Source organism: Hyaena hyaena, unplaced genomic scaffold, assembly GCF_003009895.1.
Source record: "Hyaena hyaena isolate Hyena2069 unplaced genomic scaffold, ASM300989v1 scaffold_5, whole genome shotgun sequence".
In the NCBI taxonomy this organism is placed as follows: Eukaryota; Metazoa; Chordata; class Mammalia; order Carnivora; family Hyaenidae; genus Hyaena; species Hyaena hyaena.
In genome coordinates, this window is record NW_024080637.1 from 6,827,600 (window position 1) to 6,836,621 (window position 9,022).

The 9,022-nt window shown below is 40.4% G+C and overlaps 1 pseudogene; it reads right to left on the reverse strand.

Moving 5' to 3' along the window:
* Positions 1–2,466: 2,466 nt before the first annotated feature.
* Positions 2,467–2,865, reverse strand: LOC120235701 (annotated as a pseudogene).
* Between the last annotated feature and the right edge of the window lie 6,157 nt (positions 2,866–9,022).

The following is a 9,022-nucleotide window of genomic DNA, read 5'->3' on the forward strand; positions in this document are numbered from 1 at the left end:
CCGAAAGTGCCTCATTTCTTGTAGTCAGATCTTTTCTAATCCTTAATTCCTGGCAATTGTTGATCTGTTCTCTATAATTTAACCTTTTCCAGAATGTTACATCAATGGAATCATATGGTATGTAGTTTTATGAGCCTGACTTTATTTTTTAAGGTTTATTTATTCATTTTGAGACAGAAAGAGAGAGAGAGCATAGTGAGGGAAGGGCAGAGAGAGGGAGAGAGAGAGAATCCCAAGCAAGGCTTCTGTCAGTGCAGAGCCTGACTTGGGGCTCGAACTCATGAACTGTGAGTACGGATCATGACCTGAAGTCAAGGGTCAGATTCAACCTACTGAGCCATCCCAGGTGCCCTGAGTCTGGCTTCTTTTACTCAGCATGATGCATCTGATTCATCCATGTTGTTATGTATGTCACTAATAACTTTATGTTATTGCCGAATAGTGTTTCATTCTGTGCATTTACCCCAGTTTATCCGTTCTGCAGTTGAGAAACATTTGGTTTTCTACCTTTGAGGATTACAAATAATGTTCCTAAAAAAGTCTTCGTGTACAGGTTTTTGTGTAAACCTAGATTTTCATTTCATACTGGGAAGGAGGTTGCTGGCTTGTATGGGTCGTATGGTAAGCATTATGATTAACTTTGTAGGAAAATATCAAACTGTTTTCCAAAGTGGCTGTGCCTTTTTGCATTTCTACCAGCAATTTATGCGAGTTCCACTTGTTTCACATCCTTGCCAGTGGTTGACATTTTTTAATTTTATTTTTAAATTTAAAATTCTAACCATCCTAATGATGCGTAATGGTATTGCAGTGTGTTTATAGTTTGCATTCCCTGGTGACAAATGATGATAATGAACATCTTTTTAGGTACTTATTTTGCAAATTTTCTTTGGTGAAGAATCTGTTGAGATCTTTTGCCCATTTAAAAACTATGGTGGTTTAAAGTTGTAAGAGTTCTTCAGATATTCTGAATACAAGTCATCAGTTGGATATATGATTTGCAAATATTTTTTTCCCTATTTGTGGCTTGTCCTTTCATTCTCATAATAGTGGCTTTTGCAGGGCAAAAATTTTAATTTTTTATCAAAGTCCAATTTAACATTTTTTTTCCTTTATGGATTGTGCTTTTGGCATCCTATCTAATTTATCTAATCTGAAGTTCCAAAGATTTTCTTCTCTATTTTCTTCTAGAAGTTGCAGCTTTGCATTTTGATCCATTTTGAGTTAATTTTTGCACTGTGCGTGAAGTATAGGCTGAGGTTCATTTTTGTATCTGTATGTGCAGCTGCTCCGGCCCTGTTTGTTGAAAGGCTATCCTTTCTCCACTGAATTGTTACGCACTTTTAACAAAATCTCTTCGCCATATGTGGGTTCCATAGAATATGGAATATTCTGTTCCATTAATCTATGTGAATATCCTTTTGCCAATATCACACTGTCTTGATTATTGTAGCTTTATAGTGAGTTTTAAAATCAGGTAGTGAGTCCTCCATCTTTTTCTTTTTCACAGTTGTTTTGGCCATTCTAATTCCTTTGGCTTTCCAAATAAGTTTTCAAACCAGCTTGTTGCTTTCTGTTTAAAAACAAAAACAGGGGCGCCTGGGTGGCTTAGTCGGTTAAGCATCCGACTTTCGCTTAGGTCATGATCTTGCGGTTTGTGGGTTCGGGCCCCGCACTGGGCTGTGTGCTGACTGCCAGCTCAGAGCCTGGAGCCTGTTTCAGTCTGTGACTCCCTCTCTCTCTGACCCTCCTCTGCTCATGCTGTCTGTCTCTCTCTCTCTCCTAGAAATAAATAAATAACATTAAAAAAAACTTAAAAACAAAAACAAAACCCCCCCTGCTGGGATTTTGATTGAAGTTGTGTTAAATTTATAGGTTAATTTGGGGAGAAATGACATCTTAATAACTAGTCTTCCAAATGACGAATATAATATGCCTCTTTGTTTATTTCAGTCTACTTTGATTTAACCAGAGTTTTGTAGTTTTCAGCATATATATTCTGCACTTATTTGTTAGATTTATATCTAACTATATCTTTAAAAAATGTTTTTTAATGTTTTTTTGAAGGAGAGAGAGAGAGAGACAGAGCATGAGCCTGTAAGGGGCAGAGAGAGACACACACACACCACAGAATCCAAAGCAGGATCCAGGCTCTGAGCTGTCTTCACAGAGCCCGACGTGGGACTTGAACTCACCAACTGAGATCATGACCTGAGCTGAGGCCAGATGCTCAACCAACTGAGCTACCCAGGCGCCCCCTAACTATATCTTTTTAAGTGCTATTATAAATGATACTTTAAATTTTTCTCCTCTCTTCTCCTCTCCGCTTTTCTCCTCTCCCCAGCCCCTCCCTGCCCCTCCCCTCCCCTCCCCTCCTTTTCTTCCTTCCTTCCTTCTTCCTTCCTTCTTTCCTTTTTTCTTTCTTTCTCCATTGAGGCATTTTATTTGCATGTATGTATTCCATCCCTAGAAAAAAAATCCCAGGATTTTTTTTTTCCCTCCAGTGTGTTTTCATCTTGCTTCTTCATGGTCTGTGCTGCCAGCTGAGGTTGTCAGTATGATGAAACCAGATGGGTGACCCAGGAGCAGATTATTCTGCCATTTCTCTTCTTTAAGTTGTATGTCACATCTTGGGCTGATCACTCCACACTTGTTTAACCTGCCTATGAGGTTCACAACAATTTTCTCACCTCTGTGATCATCAGTGATTTCAAATTCGCCAATGTAACCATGCTCCATCATCACCGTTAGAAACTGGACTATGACTTCGGAACATGACTTAATAAGGACCTGGTGTTTGCCTCTCCTGTCAGCATTGTTAATGCTCTTGAGAGCGTCTGCCAGGATATTCACGTGACCATTAAGGTGGCATTGGAAGATGGGAAAAGAAAATGAGCAAATTTAAAAAAAAAATTTTTTTTTAATGTTTTATTTATTTCTAAGAGAGAGAGAGAGAGAGACAGTGTGAGCAGGGGAGGGTCAGAGAGAGAGGGAGTCACAGACTCTGAAACAGGGTCCAGGCTCTGAGCTGGCAGTCAGCACAGAGCCCGACGCGGGGCTCGAACCCACAAACCACGAGATCATGACCTAAGCGAAAGTCAGATGCTTAACCAACTAAGCCAGCCAGACGCCCCGAGAATGAGCAAATTTTTTAAAAAATTTCTAATGGTTTATTGCTAGTATATATAAATATGATAGATTTTTCTATATTAGCTTTGTATCCTGCAACCGTGATAAAAGTATCATTTATTAGTTCTAGGAGGGGTTTCTTGGGGTAGTTTCCATGGGATTTTATACAGCAATAATTATGTTGCCTGTCAATAGAGATTATTAGTTCTTACTTTCCACCTTGTATGTGTGAATTTTTTTCCCCTTGCCTTACTGCACTTGTTTAGGATGTCCAGTGTGATTGCTGAATAGGAATAGTGAAAGTAGATTTCTTCATTTGTTTTTAATCTTCGGGAGCAATCATTCAGCTTTTACCACTAAGTATAGTGTAAATATATGATGTTAGCTATAGATTTTGTTTTGTTTTTGTAGATGCTCTTTTTCTAGTTCAGAAAGTTCCTTCCTATTCCTAGTTTAAGTTGGTTCTTATCCTCCCTAATCATATTTGAGATTTTATCTAGAACATCTTTATTGGTCCTTTATGACTGTGTTCTGTGTTGGGATTCTTCAGGGGTTTTTCTTTGTTCTGAAAAAGAGCATCTTTGGGACGGCTGGGTGGCTCAGTCAGTTGAGCGTCCAACTCTAGATTTCAGCTCAGGTCATGATCCCAAGGTTATGAGATTGAGCGCTGCATCAGGCTCTGCACAAGCATGGAGCTTACTTGGGATTCTTTCTCTCTTTCCCTCTGCCTCTTTCCCCCATTCATGTGTGCGTGCTCTCCCTCTTTATATATGATAATAATAATAATGCATCTTCAAGTTAATAAATGAAGTCTAGAAGTTGTGAGAGAAGTATGTTGGGTATTTCATTTATCATCACCATGACCTCATTTTCTGGTGATTTGATCTTTTTCCACCTTCTCATTGAGTCTCCACAGAAGCCCTGGTGGGTCAGGTACTGTCATCTTTATTTGGCAGATGCAGTGTCAAGGAAACATGGATGGTGACTTGGTCAGGTCCCTCAGCTTAATAGCACCAGAGCTACAACCACTAAAGAAGTCATTTTACGGACTGTCCTCAATGAAAGCCCCAAAGTGCAGTGAAGGAAACTCAAGCTTTGTACTCAGGCACACAATCTTTAATTTTAATTAAAGTAAAATTTTTTATTGCAGTAAAATTCATGTATCATAAAATTAACCACGTAAAAGTGAGTAATTCAGTGGCATTTAGTACATTCACAATGTTGTGGAACCATCATTTTTATCTAATTCCAAAAATTTTTCATTAGCCTAAAAGAAAACTTGTAGTTATTAAGCAGATAATCCCCATTAGTACCACCAATCTGCTTTCTCTCTCTATGGATTTACCTATTAAGAATATATCATACAGGGCGCACCTGGGTGGCTCAGTTGTTTAAGTGTCCAACTTCAGCTCAGGTCATGATCTTGTGATCCCTGAGTTCAAGTCCCACATCAGGCTCTGGCTGACAGCTCAGAGCCTGGAGCCTGCTTCCGATTCTGTGTCTCCCTGTCTCTCTGCCCATCCCCCACTCACACTCTGTCTCTCTGTCTCTCAAAAATGAATAAATGTTAAAAAAAAAAATAAAAAAGAATAGATCGTATGGTGCACCTGGGTGGCTCAGTCAGTTGAGTGTCCGACTTCGGCTCAGGTTATGATCTCATGGTTCATGAGTTTGAGTCTAGCATTGGACTAGCTGCTGTCAGCACAGAGCCCACCTCAGATCTTCTCTCCCCCCTTCCCCTCCCCCACTCGTGGCTGGTCTCTCTCTCAAAAATAAACATTTAAAAAAAGATATAAGTGGAATCCTAAAATATGTAACCTTTAGTGTCTTCAGGTTCATCCAGGTTGTAGCATGTAACTGTACTTCATTCCTTTTTAAGGCTGAATAGTATTCCAGCATGTGTGTCTTGTGTGTGTGCGTGCGTGTGTGCAGTTAGTTAGTTCATTCATCCATTGGTGAATATTTGGACTGTTCCCACAGTAATGTTCTTTTGGGTATTTACTTAGGAGTGGAATTGCTGGGTCATATGGTATTTCTATGTTAAACTTTTTGAGGAACCATCAAACTATTTTCCACAGTGGCTGAACCATTTTACATTCCTGTCAGCAATGTATGAAGGTCCAAATTTCTTTACATCCTCACCAACACTTATTATTTTCTGTTTGTTTGGTTTTTTAAATTATAGCCATCCTAGTGGGTGTGAAATGATACCTCATTGCAGTTTTGATGTGCATTTCCCTCATGACTCAAAAGGTTGAGCATCTTTTCATGTACTTGTTGACCATTTGTACACCTTTGGAGAAATGCCTGTTGAAGTCCTTCGCCCGTGTTTTGACTGGACAAACATGGTCATATGGGTTATATGAGCTATTCATATATTCTGGATTCCAAACGCTTATCAAATGTACAACTTGCAAATACTTTTTCCCATTCTATAGGTTGTCTTTTCACTATCTTCATAATGTCCTTTGATTTTTTTTAATTAAAAAATTTTTTTAACGTTTTATTTATTTCTGAGAGAGAGAGAGAGAGAGGGAGAGAGACAGTGTGAGCAAGGGAGGGTCAGAGAGAGAGGGAGACACAGAATCTGAAACAGGCTCCAGGCTGTGAGCTAGCTGTCAGCACAGAGCCCGATGTGGGGCTCAAACCCATGAACCGCAAGATCAAGACCTGAGCCAAAGTTGGACACTCAACCGACTGAGCCACCCAGGTGCCCTTCATAAGGTCCTTTGATGCACAAAAGTTTTTAATTGTGATGAGGTCTTTTTTTTTTTCTCTTTCTTTCCTTTTCTTTCTTTCTTTTTTTTTTTTTTAAATTTTGTTGCTTGTGTTTTTGGTTTCACATCTAAGAATCCATTGCCAAATCCAAGGTAGCAAAAGATTACCCCTCCATTTTCTTCTAAGCATTTTATAGTTTTTAGCTCTTGCATTTAGGAACATTCGAGTTACTTTTTGTAGATGGTATGAGATGGGGATTCAACTTCATTCTTTTGCACGTGGATATCTAGTTGTCCCAGCACCATTTTTTGAAGAGACTATTCTTTACTCAATGAGTTGTCTTGCCATTCTTATTGAAAGTCAGTTGATCATGGATATATGGGAGGCAGACACTCTTGACTGAGAACTTTAGCAAATCACTTAATTTGAACTGCCTATAAAATGGGTAAGATAATCTCTTTCTCTTAGAGTTTTCAGGATAAAATGAGATCACATATGGAGAGTGTCAGCCATACTATCTGGCACATAGTAGGTTCCCCAGTAAATGTTAATTATTCTCTTACTGCAAGAAATAGAGGCAAGGTAAGCAGTTTAGTATTCATCACCTCTCTTCTTTCATTTTTCATATCTCCAGGACACAGGAGACCCTTAGATACACAGAAATGTCTATTTTTATCTCAGCCATTTGCTGAGTATATTCTTATGACCAAGGACAAAGATGGTGAGTGGGGAAGTCATGATAGGTTGAAGAAGCACTTAGCCAGAAATGCAGTTAAGCAAATGAAGTCGTGGTCACAGTCTTTAAAAATTCAATCAGCATTCCATAAACATTTACCTAATACTGACTATGTGCTAGAATCTGTTCTAGGTTCTGGAGTTACAAAGGCAAAAGGCTGCCCCTGCTCTCAGAGAGATCTCACTCTAGAGGAAGAGATAGACTGTTAAATAGGTAGTTATAAAACAGTATAAGTTCTGAGATGGAATGAAGTAGATATTTCTGTAAGAGTGTACAGGAAGAAAATAATTCTATCCAGAAGATTCTAGGAAGGCTTCTAGGTAAAAGTGATACTGGAGCTGGGTATCAAACAATTCATTGGGATGGAGTATGAAGAAGGACAGGACGGAAAAGTGTTAGCATAGGAAGCATCATATATAAAACTATGAAGACATGGCTTTGGGGATGTATTAATAATCATTGGCCTAAATAGGGAAACAAGGTGGCCAGATCTGTGTGTTAGAGACTGACAGAGAGACCAGTAGGGAAAATGGATGCTAAGGAAGATGAGGCTGAGGCAGGAAGAAGAGTTGGGAAGAAATGTTGGTGTGTGGGGCTAGGGGTGGGGGGTATTGTTAGGTGGAATTATGGCTAATCAAATATGGGAGTATGGGAGAGGAGGGACCTATGCTGAGTCTCAGACATCCCACATGGGGGACTTGATCATGGGGCCATTCATCTAGGTAGTTACAGGAATGAAGACCTAAGAGAAGAAAACATGATGTTTCCTTTTGCAGATGGATCCTGATGGAGATATCTAGTAGATATCTAGGCTGTATGTAGAACTAGAAGGGCAAAAGTGAGTTTGAGCTGGAACACCGGTTAGTATAAAAAACACACATTATTGTCTGGCCTGCTAAAGGGAGAAGTGGGGTTTATTTGTTTTGCTTGGTTTTGTTCTTGACATTTAAAATATATGAGTTTTATTTTCATACCAAAACTATAAAGAAAAAAAATAGTTCATAGTCTTAATACTCAAATAAGCCCTACTGAAAGAGAGGAAGGATAATATGTATTGTTAGAAAATACTAACCGTTCAGAAAAGTAAAAAATGAAAAGTATAGGACTCCCACCCCACCCCCTCCCCAGTCCTCCATTCCCTCAACCACTGTTAACACTTCATTGTATTTCCTTCTAGGAAAAAAAACAACACATGCACCCATTGGATTCTTTGTATTCCCAGAGGGGTCCTGCAGTATACAAGCATTTAAGAGGCCTATTATATTGGGCAGATTAACCTTCTCATTGCTTTGTCAGGCTTTACAAACCCATCTGAACTCATAGGGTGGAGCTGTGAGCTCACTGGGGGAAGGGCAGGATCTGCATTCCTCTAGCTCAGGTGTTGGGGCTGGCTCCAGATAGGTGCCCAATTAAAAATAAGTGAGGGGCGCCTGGGTGGCTCAATTGGTTAAGCGTCCGGCTTTGGCTTAGGTCAGGATCTCACTGTTAGTGAGTTCAAGCCCCATGTCAGGCTCTGTGCTGACATCTCAGAGCCTGCAGATTCTGTGTCTCCCTCTCTCCCTTTGTTCCTCCCTCACTCATGCTCTCTCTCTGTCCCTCAAAAATATAATACATTAAAAAAAAAAGTGAATGAGCTGTTGCTGCACCTTGGAAATTGGAAGAGCCTTTGCCTAAAGTTCCAGTTGGTTAAGTGACTTATTCACCAAATGTTTTCAGGGTCCTAAGTGTGCAGTGCTGTGTGTGAGTGTGAATGTGTGTGTGCGTGTGTGTGTGTGTGTGTGTGTGGTGAGAAGGGAGGGCAGAGGACTCAGCTGAAGGGCAGAACTGGAAAGGCCAGCCGTCTTCTTCCAACCATCTTGATTTTTGAGGTGGACACTGAGGTCCAGAGTGAGATTATGATTTGTGAAAGCCACGTGGCCTGTTGGCACAGCCGGCCCTGGAACTCCTGGAGGAGTGGGGGGTGTAGGAGCACCTAGTGGTATGTTGGAGGGGTTGCTGAGGTACCCTTGCTCCTTTCTACCCCTTCCCCTCCTACCAAAAATGTAGCAACAATCCCCAACTCCAAATCCCTGGACAGAGGCAACACCTTGAGATGCCCTATGCAGCCCTTGGCCCTTGACCTGTGTGTAATGGGCAGGTTGGTTGACATCCTATACCTAATAGAGGCAGCTGGCTGGTATGGAGGCAGAGCACTGGACTGGGAATGAGGAAGCCTAGATGCTGGTGCCAGCTTGGCCACACCCACCCTATTGCTGTGGACCAGTCACATCCTCTCTCCTTTGAATGTGGGGATGGGTCTAACTAAATCTCCAAGGTCCTTCTTAGCATTATTGATCTCATTGTAAGATGCAATATTTAATCAATTATAGGAAATCAGATTTTGGAATTCTAGGATTCTAAAATCCTGGTTTCCCACAATTCCATTGATGTTGCTTGAGG